This window comes from Lathamus discolor, chromosome 1 (genome assembly GCF_037157495.1).
Source record: "Lathamus discolor isolate bLatDis1 chromosome 1, bLatDis1.hap1, whole genome shotgun sequence".
NCBI classification, from domain to species: Eukaryota; Metazoa; Chordata; class Aves; order Psittaciformes; family Psittacidae; genus Lathamus; species Lathamus discolor.
Window position 1 is genome coordinate 78236945 of NC_088884.1, and position 13773 is coordinate 78250717.

The following is a 13773-nucleotide window of genomic DNA, read 5'->3' on the forward strand; positions in this document are numbered from 1 at the left end:
TTCTGGGGAGCAGCCAAAGCAGGACTCTCCAGGGAAGAACCAAAGCGGAACCTTCGGGACAGGAGCCAAAGCAGACAAACAGTACTTTTCTAACATTGTGTGTTTCACCGCGGACTATTATCTGTTGTCCCTGACACACTCTCTCTTGGCTGGGGAAAATGAACTGGGTTTGGAATGGGCCTTTCATTCCTCAAGGTACTTGTGGAGTTGACAATAATTGTAATCTTTTGTCTTTTTTTCCTATCCAACCTTCCTGAATTAACTTTGCTGATTTACTCCTCTTTGTGCCTCCCTCTCCAGATAGTTTATGGATCAAATCCTGTTCTTTGTCTTCCTGCCATTCTCTCTTCATACCTTCAGTTCTGTCCATCATTTCCCCAGTATGCTTACTGATATTCTGTGATCTTGCTGACAATCTGGTCTCTATGCCACCAACACTTGCCATTCTTTTAAACCTTCTGTTACTGTTTCTGGGGATACTTTTAAACATATATGCGTATTTACTAATCTTAATACTTCTATTACAAATCTTTGCATCAATAGACCCAAACACTAATACAAATTTGCCTTTTTTTTCTCTATCTGAATTATCAATCACTGTGTGTAGTTCCTACCTTTTTTCTTTTCCAGCGAATATATCTAACCACTTCTTTTCACAACAAAGAGGCAATTGCTTTCCCACCTTGGGTTCTCTGCCAGCTAATGTGGCAGTCAATGAAACAACTCCCTATAAAATCATAGAGATAGGGAAAGTGATTTTTATTAATCTTTGTAAATTAGCTGACTCTTTTTACTCATATTTTCACCCACAGAAGTATTAGTATGTGTGCGTCCAAGGTGTGTCCAAGTAATCTAGCCAGGATGACTTGTGGATGACAAACAGGACAAGACTTGCCAGTACTGAATCCTCACTGCATGTCTTAAGATCCTCTTCATTGCTGAGAACAAACTGATTTTGGCTAAGCCTTTTATAGCCTTTAAGAGTCAACAGTTACTTTGAGCTTTTGCTGCTGTATCTGGTTTCACTCTGCGTGTGTCTTAGTCAACACTGTCGAGTCAATGCTCTGCTTTTGTTTTTGCTATCTAGTTATCTTCTGGCTCCAGGCCAGTTCCTTTATCATCCTTTCATCTTACCTTATGGTTTAATTTTCTTGCTATCTGGTTATTGATTGAAACCATGCTTAGGTTGCATTGTGATCCAGGTGAACTGCTGACCTTAGGTAACAATATATGCTGTTATTTTAGTCCTTGTTCAACTGTTTCTTCTCATGTTTCCACTTGCCCAAGTTCGTTTCCATTCTCACTTTGTTCAGAACAACCTGAGTACAGTCTTTGTTGGCGACATACGCAGTGGGATCAAGTGCACCCTCAGCAAGTTTGCTGACAACACTGAGCTGTGTGGTGCAGCTGACACAGGTACAGCTGAAGGGCAGGGATGACATCCAGAGGGACATGGACACACTTTCAACAAGGCCAAGTGCAAGGCCCTGCACCTGGGCTGGGGCAATCTGAGGCAGAGCTATAGGCTGAGCAGAGAGTGGATTGAGAGGAGCCCTGAGGAGGACTTGAGAGTGTTGATTGACAAGAAGCTCAACATGACCCAGCGGTGTGCACTTGCAGCCCAGAAACCAACTGTGTGCTGGGCTGCAGCAAAAAGACCGTGACCAGCAGGTTGGGGGAGGCAATTCTCCCCACTGTTGTGATACCCTGCCAGCAGTACTGTGTTCAGCTCTGAGGCCCCAGTATAAGAAGGATGTGGACCTGTGCAAGCAAGTGTAGAAATTGCCACAAAGGTTATCTGAGGGCTGGAGTTTTATTTGTCTGTTCTGTTATCAAACAAGTTCTAGCTGGATTCACAATAGGAAAGCTCTTTGCTTCTGAATGTTTTTTCTGTTACGCTTTCCAGTTCTTCTGTATCTTTTTAGTAAGAATGCTTTCAGTATAGGCTAATTTATTGTCATAAAGCTTGCTAAGACATATTCAGTATTTGTGGACCTATTGAGCTAGGATCATGTAGTATCTTAACACCTGAAGCTTATTGAATGTCCTAAAAGTAGGCTTACAGTTTTGTTGGCTTATCCCTCTGAATGAAGTATGTGTCATGCACAACATTGCAGAGAGCTTGAAAGATTACAGAACATTTTGTGACAAGAGCAAAACCAAGCCAGTAACTGTCAGTTACAAAAGTCACCATTTATTCAGCTCCTCTCTTGGGTTTCCATAATTTTCATATATGGAATAGTTGCAGTCTTAGTTGCATAACCTGATGGAAATATTCCATCCCTAAACTAGGCTGGTAATGCCTTGCCTGTGCATGGCTAGGTTCAGAGGTAACATACAGATCAGCCCCTTTGCTGCATATTTGATTTTTACCTAAATGCTAAACAGTATGCTGTCTTACATGGCTCAGCTTGAAGCCCAGTTTACTGCACATTGGTCTCTCAAGGTAAAAGTCAGAGGTACTCCAGTTTGGAAGGGTATCTTTGGCACTTAGTCATTGATACAAATAGGCTAAGTTTGGCTGAAGCATTTGCAGAAGGTCAGCCTTTGGGATCAGTGTTCATTTAAATGTTGGAGTTACCTCTTTCCTTCAGGTTTTTATAATTTTTGATTTCCCTGCATTCCCATTAACTTGAGGATTACCCAGTACCATGGAAGTGTGTTTTGTAACCTGCTATTTACAAGTCAGTCGGACTAATGACTGCGTTTTGCAACACTGAAAGTGCCTCCTCTGGAAATCTTGTTCTGTCAGATAAGGAAGTCCATAAACCTCTATGCTGTCCTTTTCTAGGAGAGTGTTTTTATCAAGTTGGTCAATGATATCAGCAAAGACAAGTAGGTAGTCATTTCCCCTTGCTGTAATTTGCAGGAATCCTGCCTAAGTGTCAAGGTGATGATCACAGTTGTTGTGGAACTGAAAATGAATCTTTGTTTCATTAATCCTCCAGCTTATCTGATGAAGCAAGCCTTGGGGCACTGGAGTATGTACTTTCTTTTCTAAGCACAGGTATCTAGTGCTTGTTTGGAGAATTTTCAGGATTGTTGGATTGAAGGCTGCCCGCAATACAGAACATTTTATGGGCAATATAAATAGCTTCCTGCTTTTGTATAGGGAGTACTGTTGCTTCTGCAAATCCCCTGCCCTTCTGAGGGATTTTAAAACAATTTCGTATGTGCACATATGTCATGTCATATAGTGCATTTCTGATGAGTTCTTTTATATCATTTGACTCATGGTGTTTGTTACAGGCAAACTTAACCACAAAGCACGTATTTTAACCACATAACTTAAACAATTACAGCAGTTATATATTATTTAGGCACAAAGTTCTGAGTAGATGAGCAAATGGAGGTGTGTGGGAAGGATATGGAAGGCTGGTTTCTATCTTTTGCCATGCAAGAATTTTACATGACAGATGTCTTGCTCTGGGGTCAGATGAACATACACTAATCATGGTCTGAAAAGGACCTCCTGAAATCCACAACTCTTTAAAGTTGTAAAGTAGGTATGCATTTATTCAGCTGAGGAGCATGGGAGAATGGCTCCTCCAAAGGCATGCGCACCTCAGCGTTGTCTTCCCTTTACATTTATCCTCTAAAGTTATTCATATGCATTAGGTTACTCAATACGCCTATACATATTTATGTCCTATTCCTGCTTCGTATTATAATGAGCAAAAAGTCCTTTGCGCATGCGCAGTGCCTCCGGGTGGTTGTTGGGCAGGGGTCTCAGGATGAAGCAAGTGAGTCTTCCTCAGTCTAAACTTTTCACCTTTAGCTGCTGTGCATGCTCTCTAGGAGTCTTCAGGAGTCTGGTTAATATGCAAGTTGCAAAAGCTGGTTTTTTTGCGGGAATTAAGTAACTGTCTTTCCTTATCAGTAGCTGATGCTCTGGTACTGCATGGTAAGCACGATAGGTATTTCCTGAGCGATATAAAGGTTAAACAGTCAAGCAATCAAGCAGTTTAACTTGGTATTCCCTTGTACACCCCACCCCTCCCCGGTACGGTTTATATTCCCCTGTACATATATCATTCCCCCCTTTTCTATCAACTAAGTAAATTCTTTTACTTCTCATTTAAGAGATATCCATGTTCCGTCTATTGATCTGTAAAATAATTCCAAAACTTATTGTATTAAGCATGGTATAGTCATTAGGATAAAAAGAATTAGAATCAGGATCCAAATTCCTCGTTTGATCAAGTCTTTGAGCCATCCTGTAATTCCAAATCCTTTTAGCTATCCATCTAGTCCTCCTACAACTGTCAAGTTCTTCATATTTTCCTGTAGTTCATGTAATTTAGCATGGATTGATTTTGAATGGCCAGATAGGTTCATACAGCACATGCCTTCAAAGTCTTCACATCCATGTCCATGGGCTAATAGTAGAAAATCTGTGGCTGCCTTGTTTTGTAGTGATGCATGTCGTACACTGTGTACATCTGTAGCGAGTGCTGATAGTATGTCTGAGGTTATGTTCATTTGTTTTGCTGCCCAACATGCAAGGTGATGTATATCTGACAGTGCTTTTCCAGCTGCTAAATTTGGTAAGAATAATGCAGTTAGGAACTGTAGACAAGGGAGTCACGAACAACGCAAAGACGATCAATGCGATCAAGCAATTGTCAAAGTTTATTGCGCACACACTGGGATATATATACTGTTTGCATTCTTCCAGCTTGCATTATGTCATTTAGTTACAGCAATTTCATTGGTTAGTGTACAAAGGTTTACATCACCAGTTTACCGACAATGATTTCGCTGGTCAGCATTTTAACATTTCCACATTTACCATATTGTCTTCCCAACATAGCTCGCTTGCCAGCCACAACTTCCTAAACATCCTAGCTCTGCAGATGCGCATCCTGCTTCCTAACGGTAAGACTATGCAGAATCAACTCCCTTACTTGCTAAATATGCCCAAGGTTACATATCATCAACAATTAAGCATATTAGAGAAATAAAACCGCTGACGATGCCTTGCTAGATAGAACTCATGTTTTTCCACTCAGACCATCATGAGGCCCTGTCTGAGTGGAAAAACCCGACCTCCATCATGAGGCCTCTTGCAAGGCCTCTTGACTCTGCTCGCAGCCATGACAATCCTTCCCACAAGGAACCTTGCTGTGTGATTCCAAATTCTTAAAGTAGGATCACAATTAGGGCTCAGTTGCTCTGCGGATCTTTTCCTTCTCTGGAGGTTGTTTCTAAGATCCTGAATCATGTGTTTCTTTGAAGCTGCGAATAAAGATAGTTTCCCCAAATAACGTGGGCCCCTGTATGGTTTTGAAGGTATTCCTGGCCAACCTCGATCCCCACATATTAAGAAATATCCTCGGGGTAAAGCGTTGGGGATGATGCTTCTATAAGGTAGAGAGGGAGAGAATCCTAAGCAGTACGAGGTGACATTATGATACCATTCTTTTCCACTGGTTACTTTAGTACATCTGACCAAGAGCTAAAGGTTGTACAACTTTGATTACTCTGATCAGACCCGAGAAGTCTAAGTTCTTGTACAGGGATGGTTGAGTGGTTTAATCTTCTTATGATTCCACCTACTTGGGCGGAGGTGGCTGTCCATTCAGTTCAAAGAATTTTAGTGTTTACTGTAGTTATGTTTAGGACCGAATCATCTCTCACCCATCCATGAAAATCAGAAGGATTCAAATAGGGAACTCCAATCAGACATGTTTGAAATGGATTTCCCAACCTGTGTGAGTGTTAAACAGAAATCAGTAACTCCTGCCTTGTTGGCCCATGTGAACCAAACATTTGTACCTGTTCCAAGTAATAGTAATCCTTTATCGAGACTTCTGGCAGTTATGAAAATCATGATTATTCCCACAATTATAATCATCTTCTTTCTAATTTTCCCTTAAATTTAGAGCACTTTAACCATTTTATAGTGATTTCTTCTGCCGCTTTACGAAATTGTGTGTATAATTCTATTGAGTTTTTATGACCTTTAAAATGTCCTCCCCTGTTTCACTGCCAAGTCTTATTAATAATTGTGTTAGTTCATGCGCTGTTTGGGGTGCTTCTATTGCACACGTATAGCAGCCTAAGAAGATTTTTGATGCTCAAACCCAAATATTTCTATTATATTTATCATACCATATCAAAGCCCAGGGAACACAATCATTGCGTGTAGGACATATCCAATCAAGGGTATTAAGGGTGTCCACCATGAAGATAACCTGTAATATTATTTTTCACAAACTAGTTTCAGTTTTAGTTCATTTTGCGTCTGGATTGCCTTCCAAGGAGTTTTTGGAGCTTTCTTAGCTCAAGTATGACGTATCCCAGTGTTCTGTCCTTTTACTTTGATGGCAGTGAAAGTAGTAAGTAACACCTGGAATGGCCCTTTCCACCTCGGCTCAAGATCGTCGTCTCCTGTAGGTTTAAAAGATTTTATGTATACATAGTCTCCTGGTTGTACTTTATGTACTGGACTATCCAATCCCCTGCTCTGAGTTCCAGCCACGTTTTTCAATTTTTCTAAGTTGTTTTCCTAATTCCGTTATATATGTACTTATAGTTTCTTCTCCCACTTGGGGAGATGTTCCTTATTGAGTTCCATATGGTCTCCCACATAGCATTTCGAAAGGGCTTAATCCCTCCCTTCTCCTTGGCTTAGTTCTAATTCTTAGCAAAGCCAATGGAAGTGCCTGGAGCCAAGGTAGACTGGCTTCTTGGTCCAATTTCACAATTTGTTGTTTGATTAAATGGTTCATCTTTTCCACCTGACCACTTGATTGAGGGTGGTAGGGGGTATGAAGTTGCCAATCAATACCTAGATGTTTGGTAATTTGTTGTACCACATTTGAAATAAAATGTGGTCCCCTGTCTGAAGATATGGTGGCTGGAACTCCATAGCCTGGTATTATTTCTTGTAATAATGCCTTTGTGACTTCTCAGGTTTTTGCCATGCAAGAATTTTACATGACAGATGCCTTGCTCTGGGGTCAGATGAACGTATGTTAGTCATGGTCTGAAAAGGAGCTCCTGAAATCCATCATGACTCCTCTGTCCTCCAAACATAAGGTTAGATGAAGTTATACAACTCTTGCCCCCGGCATTAAGCAATACAGGAGCTTCATGTTAAATTAATGACTGTTTAGAGCCACCATAAACAATTGTGTATAATATCAACATAAACCATACAATTCACACTACCCTTTATCATTCGTTTATCAATCATTAAATATCTCTATAACTGTATTAGATTTATACTATAAAATTTCCTGTATAGACTGGCTTTTGCATGTAACCTTTTTCCTGGCCATAGCTAAAGCAAGCAGAAGGTGCTTTTAACCATCTGCAGCCCACTGGAATAAAGCCTTATGAGTACAAACCTAGCTGATGTGGTTCACATATAAAGCATGATGGACCTTGGATATCCAAGCTAAAAAGCCTCCCTTTACAGCTGTTTGCCAGCAGCTGTTAGCAACTGCTTCTGCAAACCTGCTGGCTCAGCAGACCAGTTGAATCTAAACCTCATTCCTGCTGAATCACAAACAAATCCAGAGAGTCTCGCTTCCACCAGTTGCACAATAATTTTACCAGGAAAGTACCTTCATTTGCACAAATCTGTTCATTCCTAAACAACAGCATAAATTCTGAGCTCACTCTCCTCTGAACATCATAATTACCTTGTTTTTTAGACACTGTAGGAAAATGCGTATCTTGTGGGGCACATTTCTTTTACAGTTAGTCCCGTTCCCTTAATGTGGATTTCAGCTGTGTCTCAGCAGTGTCCCAGCTCCAAACCACCAGGAGCCCCTTGTACTGACTATCCCCATGCACATTGTATTTTCCGCTTTAAAATCCACTGTAGGATATTGGTTTAATGCAGAGGAGAGATTTTACACCGACAAAAATAATATGCTAGTTAGCTATTTCCATCTGCTCCCATGGAAACAAAAAGCAGAAGTACGAGGTTGAGGTTGGCACCACATATCTAGGAGGCAGGATGAGGTCTGAGAGGATTGAGACTTATTTGTTGGCACCACATATCTAGGAGGCAGGATGAGGTCTACAGGATTGAGACTTATTCTATCCCATCAGTTTATTCCCTTGTGAAACCGCACCCAGAAGGTAAATTCCATTGTAGGGCTGAGCAAATTTAACAGCTCATCATCACCTTTTATTTTAGGTTTATTTTGCTATAAGAATATATAGTGCATCTTTGGGCTAGGTTCTTCATCTGGTAGTGTAGGGAACTTGACTTCGCAACTGCCAGCAGTTTTGCGTATTATTACGTGAGTGAAAAACCATGAGAATGCCTTTCATAAGTATGTATTTCTGTGGGTCTTACTGGCTCTGTGCATCTTTCTGCCCCTCCACAGTAGTACAGGCACCTCACTAGGGCCAAGCGAGGTAACGCAGAATAAAATGTAAGTGAATCTAAATGAACCAGGTCAATACTTTTCTTGGGCTATTCAGATCAAGCAACAAGTGTTTATCAGTAAATAAAGACCTGAGAAAATGTGAAAATCCCGGCAACACTATTCTGGAGACATGCTGTCTGAAAAGCAGATTTGTACTGATGTGAAGGGTTAACTGATGTACAGGGGGGTCAGGGTTAAGCCGCTTGCTTAACAGTGTTACCGCTTACCCATGCTTACTCAACAAATGCATGCTCAACACATATTGTGCTTGCCAGAACAGGGTGGGAGGACCAAGGCTATTGATAAGAGGAAGGAAAAGTAACTCCTGTTCTCTGGACCCCTAAACTGGCTGAAATCAGCTTTGCAGTTTGGACAGTGACTAAATCACTAGGGAACATGCGCAATGACTAGAGGTGAAAAGTTCAAGGAGGACTCGTTTACTTCATCTTGAGACCCTCATCCATGACCACCAGGAGATACTAAGCAAGCAAGGACTTCTCACCTCATTATAATACAAAGTGGGGATAGGTCATGAATATGTATAAGTTGGTTGCATAATCTAATGCATATGTAAGTTTAGAGGATAAATATAGAGGATAACAACACTGGGGTGCACATGCCTTTGGAGGAGCGATCCACCATGTGCCTCAGCACTGAATAAAGCATACCTACTTTACAACTTTAACGAGTTGTGGAGTCTATCCGCGTATCAGTACTCATTGCGCAGTAAGTCAATTCCACACACTCAGGAGAGATACTGTGTTTATTCAGGCCTGGGTGCTCCGTGAACATCTCCTCAAATCAAGCACACCAACAGCAAGTTTCAGTGTTCTTTTATATACAAAAATAGTATTTTGTGCACACCTTCTACGTACTGATTTGTTATTAAAATATTATTATATATTAATATAACTACATATGCTCAGAGAAAGGGGCTTCACCTGGGTTGGGTTCTTTTTGACCTGTGGGTTTGATCTTAATGCTGTAACAAAGTTCTCTTCAGGATGCCTTAAAAAATAGTTTCATTGCCAAGTTAGTTAATCAGATGGTTACTTTGCCAGGCTGTCAAATGACTCATCTTTGATACAGTCAATCCTGGCTGTTCTCCTTTGAGCATTTAAATAGAACCAGGGCTGGTTTTACCCATGCCTTATTGTTAATGGAGGTCATTTTGACCCCTGTTCAGGATCTTGTAATAAGTTTAATACTTGCAGTTGATGCAGAGGGTTGACCAATGTACAGGGGGGTTGTACAAGGGGGGTTAAAGGAACTTTGCTTGCTTAACAGAAAGTATTGTTTGCAAATACCTATCAAGCTTTCCATGCAGTACCAGGACAATAAGCTCCTGATGAGGGGGAGAAACAGACTGACAAGGGGGAGAAACAGTTTCTTAGTTCCAGTGAAAACCAGCTTTGCGGTTTGGACTTTGACCAGACTCCTAAACAGCATGCATGACGGCTAGAGGTGAAAAGTTCAGGCTCGAGGAAGACTCATCATTTACTTCATCTTGAAGACCCCTACTCACAAGAGGAAGACTCATTTGCTTCGTCTTGAGACCCTCGCCCACAACCACGGGGGGGGGGCACTGCGCAGGCGCAAAGGACCTTCTAGCTCATTATAATAGAAAGTGGGGATAGGACATGAATATGTATAGGTGTATCGTGTAACCTTATGAATATGCATAACTTTAGAGAATAAATGTAGAGGGAAACGACACTGAGGTGCGCATGCTATGGAGGAGCATAGCATGCTCCTCAGCTGAATAAAGCATGCCTACTTTACAACTTCAACGAGTTGCGGAGTCTATCTGCATATCACAGTAACTGTGACTACCAACAGCAGATGTAAAATGTATTATATCTGTGAGGAAACAAACAATCCCACAAAAGTCCTGGATGAAAGCAATTGCTCTGTAACGCAGACTCCAGCTTGCTCCCAGGCAGTTCACTGACTCACAGCCAAAGTCAGATGCAAAGCTGCAAGGGTTAAGCAGGAAGGGTTGTCCAGCTGTGTCTGAGGGTGGGTGGGCAGGCAGGAGTCTTTGGCAATAAGGAAAGTGAATGGGCTGAATGGGGCAGTCGGGCTTCTTCTGAATGAACCAATTGAACCCTCTTCCTTGGAAGTTCAGGGATCCCAGCACCTGTGATGCACATGGGCTGGGATGCATCGCGGTGCAGTTCCCCTTCCAGGCATGTTATCACAGTCTCCTTCCGGGCTGGGGCTGGAGTGGGGGGAAAGTGCCTGGAGCAAGCTAAGAAGAGCTGTCAGCTGCCAAAAGATCTGTTATCTGCAGCTGCCTCTGCCTTGAATGACCTTTCCAACATAATGGCTCTCTGGTGTCTCTTTTGTTCCCATCAGCCATTTCCCCGAGTCAGCCCAGAACCCAGAGCAACCCTGATTCCCTGTTAGTGCTGACCAAACACTGCTTCCAAGTGAAAGGCCCCTTTCTGTTAATGCGTGCGACACTGAAAAGACTGTAAGAATCAACGTAAACTTCTCACATAAATATGGAGTCTCCACAGAGCAAAAGAGCAACAGAAGGAGAGAGAGAAGAAAAGAAGGGTAGAAGCAGAGCAGTTATATCCAAATCCCACACCAGGGACCTTGACTTCACTCACCACAAACCTAAATGACAGGTATAAATTCTCCTTACTTTACTTATGTGAGAAAATGAATTTGGCTCGCTCTCACTCTCTCTTTCTTTCTCTTTACCGAAGCTCAGTCTTTAGTTACTCCTCCTTGCTATAAGTTTCTTTAGACTGGAATTGGATAATCTCCCAGGTCCTGCAGGGACCCCTGTGTCAGAGGAATCCTGAGCATGCTGGTCCTATTTGAAGAAACTGAGAGTTGCTAAACTGACAACTGACTAAAGATGGGATGTGTTGTTTGCAGTAGAAACTGTGTTTTACCAGCAATGATTTTTAAGGAGCCTTGTAGCAAACTCTGTCTGTCTGCACATTCATGTTTCTATATTTATTTATTTTTTCTACAAATAAGACTCTGAATTTGACTGTCATGATTTGTGTGTCTTGCAGGGAATTTGGACCTCAACCCTGTGTGCTTGCTAACCAGGGGGGTTGGAATAGGTGATCACCAGAGGTTCCTTCCAACCCTAACAATTCTGTGGTTTTAACTTATTTCCCCAAGTCAGTTTCATTTAGCACCCTCTGAGTGTACATGTGGCTCTTAGTTACATTCAAAAGCCCTACGCATAACAGTGATCTGGGGAAAGGCAGGGACCTGACGGATTAGTGGGAGCACTCTGTCAGAGGTGGTCTCTTTTCCTGAGCTCATGTCTCCTATAATACTAGAGATAGCCATTGTTTATGTGCATAGCTCTTCTTTTCCCAGAATATAAGAAGCTCATTTAAGACCAACTAGCACAATTCATCATCAAATGAACTGTCTCAAAGCACAGTGTAAACCATCTTGCCTCGATAAAAGAAAAACAAGGTAGGGAGGCAAGGTCACACAGCAGTGGTATGATGTGTCTCACAGGAACAAATTAATAGATTCTTAGTGTTTTCCTGGATACATATTATAACTGAAGATAATTTAGGAGGCACTGCCATCAAAATAGTACAAATCAGTAGCAGAACCTTTTTTCTCACACAAAGAGCATTTATTCAGTTCAGATGCAAAGGAGAAGCAGCCCAACAATTTAAACACAGATTAACTAGCCTATTATCCCATGCTAAACTGTGTTTACCCATCTATCCATCTATCTAAAGCTTTTTCACTGTGTTAACAAAATGTCGTACATTGGCAAAATGCTTGGCATGTATGCTTACATGGATATATATAGTGTTCTCACAGACCTTTACTATCTTGCTTAACTAATAAGCAAAATTACCGGCAGGTGTACAGTCATGTTCTCTACACCAAATGAAGAATCTATCCCGAAGATGCATTACATGTTCTTATAGCAACATAAGCACTGTATAAAAGGTAGATTAATTAATTAAAAATAGAACTTCCTTTTTCAAGGCTGAAAGTTTCAAAATATGAAAAATTATGTTTCAAGCATAAAAGCCACGGATTTATACAGGTTCATGCATTTAGATAAATAGTATCAGCAAGTTCAGCAATTTATATCTAATTCTGAACAAGAAAAAAATAATACTACAGTGCCATCAGTTTCTGTCAGATGCTCGACCTTTCAGCTCTACTGTGTTGCCTGGTTGGTTTGCCAGAGTTACACCAGCTGGGTTACCTGCTTTGGGTAGATCATGCCTTTGCCTTGTATTTAACACTTTGTGTTTTCCCATGACATGTGGTTAGCCTGTTTCTTTAGGACGGTATGAGCCTACATCATGGCATGAATTAACCCTATTCAGTTATTTTCACGTTTCTGTCTTAAAACATTGTGTGGACTTCATCACCTCTGGCACTGTCATTGATCAGTCTTCCCTTTGAACTTCTCTCCAGCCACCTGTATCTTTTCCACTGGTTTTAAAGACAAGCAGTCTGTATTACTCCAGTGCACCACAGAAATGCAGCAACAGGCAACAATGGAATAAATTTCTTGTTAGGAAAAACAAACTTTTTAACACAAGCCTGTGAATTTTCATCAGTGAATCTCATTCTTGTTTATTGTTTCTGAAGGAAAAATGCCAGATGACCAGGCTGGAGGATGTCTGGAACAAAGTGCCTATAAAGGCCAGGCAGACAGGATTCTGAAGGATTTAGTTTTGCTTGGACTTAACAGTTCTGTTTGATGGGCTTAAATGATAAAGGTCAGATAAGTATATTCAGAGGGTGGGGAAGGAGAAGGAACATTTGGATTTCCCAGCCAGTTGCAGCTCATTTTGTAAGCAAGGTAATAAATGTCTGACAATCAGGTTCCTAGAAGCTGAGAGGGGAGTGTTAAGAAAATAAAAGAACAGCAAACCAAAGAAAACACAAAAGTCCACCTACAACATAGCAAATAGAGGATGTATTTTCAAATTGATCTATTCTGACACAAGCACAGCATGATTTCCTGCAACCATCCTGGGTAAAGCAGTTTATTAGCACTTCCCTCAAGGCTTGTTTTTCACAACCAGCTTGTATAGCCTTGTGGGTTGGGTCTCACAAGATCTCTTATTTGTTCTTTCTAACCATTACCCACATCTCAACTTGTAGAGAACTGGAAAATTTGGAGGTGACAAGAAGCAGGAGCCCATAACGAATTTGACAGAGGGTGATCTCCACCTCACTTTCAGCTGGCTAGGGTGTTTCTGGCAATGGTGAGAGCTCCACACTGAAGAGCGCCAGGCAGCCCAGAAGGGAGAGACACACAGAAATGCCAGAGGAGCGAGGCAGAAGGGGAAGCACAGCCCAATGCTGTGTGGTTGGCCAGCTAGAGGTGCCAAATTCTCTTTAAGTATAATGTGGTCTAACT

At 41.4% G+C, this 13773-nt stretch overlaps 2 long non-coding RNA genes across 2 annotated transcripts; one reads left to right on the plus strand and one right to left on the minus strand.

The window, feature by feature from the left end:
* The first annotated feature begins 18 nt into the window (after nucleotides 1-18).
* Nucleotides 19-13574, plus strand: LOC136015611 (uncharacterized). Its single transcript, XR_010613259.1, has 3 exons — nucleotides 19-195; nucleotides 10749-11026; nucleotides 13515-13574. It is a non-coding gene; the product is annotated as an uncharacterized LOC136015611 (long non-coding RNA).
* Nucleotides 3496-4608, minus strand: LOC136007220 (uncharacterized). Its single transcript, XR_010609532.1, has 2 exons — nucleotides 4072-4608; nucleotides 3496-3924 (listed from the first exon to the last, which is right to left on the minus strand). It is a non-coding gene; the product is annotated as an uncharacterized LOC136007220 (long non-coding RNA).
* Nucleotides 13575-13773: the final 199 nt, after the last annotated feature.